Here is a 1,288-nt window from a genome sequence, read left to right on the forward strand (position 1 = left end):
AAGGGAGACTAATCTGTTTGGGCTCGGCTCTAGGATGAGTAGGAAACAAAAAAGAAAGAGAGAATCTCCTCTGAGAATTTTGAACCACAAGCCCACATTCATGCTGGTTTGGGGACATAATTCATGCTACCCTCCTGGTCTGAATACCACCAAGCCAAGATTTCATTTTAAAGTAGCAATAGGTTGGTATTGTCCTTATATAGCTGGCAGAAGCAAAGCAAAGCTTCAACAAATCGTTCCTGTATAATTCATAGAAAACATTAATTTCAGGTCTTTCTGTGCTTAGAACAGTCATGACACATGGTCTTGAAGCGTGTAGCAACTCCAAAGCATTAGATCCCGGATGCTCTAACTGATGTTTTTGCACTTTGTGCATCCACTGAGCCCAACAAGTTGCTCCTTCTCATCATTTTCTTAAGGAACAGACTCACGTGTACTTTGACAGGAGAGAAAGTAAGGAAGATCTGCATGCAGTGGTTCCTTAAGATTGATGACAGGCTGCACCCTGATATAAGCTACCCTGCCAGTTTTATGGATGTCATCAACAGTGACAAGAGCGGTGAGATTTCCATCTCGTCTGTGACCCAAGGGCCACCTTGCTGTTCATCAAACTATGCCTGAGGAGGCCAAGTATAAGTTCTGTGAAATGAGAAAGATCTTTGTGGGCACCACCCAGATTGACATCTTCCAGATTGATTTGGAGCTTGGCCGAATCAATTAGTCATTTATCAAGTTCTGCTAACCTGTGTGTGTTGACTGAAAGTGCTAACCTGGGACAGTTGATGTGATTTCCAACAGAGAAAGAGACAACCTGACTCTTGATGCGGCTCCTGTGAAAGATGCCAATGGCAATAGCTTTGCCACCAGGCTTTCCAACTTATTCATCACCGGGGAAGACAACAAATCGTGGATTTTCCCACCCCAAGGAAAGAGTACTTGCCTCACCATTGCTAACGACTGAGACAGAGACTATGAGCCAAACAGAGCAGTGGGTGAAATGATCTCCAGATGAAAGAAGTGGAGCGCCCCTTGTGGCTCATTAAGATTTACTAGTATGGAGGAAACAACAAAAACAAAACATTGTTTTTAGAGAATTTCCACCAAAGGAACATGCACTCACAACTTTTTTTTAAAATTACTAAAACACCTGGGGATGCAAACTCAAATGAACAAAGAAAATGAACTGAAGGGTCTGACTCCCAAGATTGATATTAGAATTATTACAGATTATGTAGAGAGAATGTTTACCTAAATTTTAGCTGCATGAATGAAAATGAAAATCTTAAAA

At 41.5% G+C, this 1,288-nt stretch overlaps 1 pseudogene; it reads left to right on the forward strand.

The window, feature by feature from the left end:
* Positions 1–300: 300 nt before the first annotated feature.
* Positions 301–961, forward strand: LOC131408192 (small ribosomal subunit protein eS4, X isoform-like; annotated as a pseudogene).
* The last annotated feature ends 327 nt before the right edge of the window (positions 962–1,288 follow it).

Source organism: Diceros bicornis, chromosome 7 (genome assembly GCF_020826845.1).
Source record: "Diceros bicornis minor isolate mBicDic1 chromosome 7, mDicBic1.mat.cur, whole genome shotgun sequence".
Classification (NCBI taxonomy): Eukaryota; Metazoa; Chordata; class Mammalia; order Perissodactyla; family Rhinocerotidae; genus Diceros; species Diceros bicornis.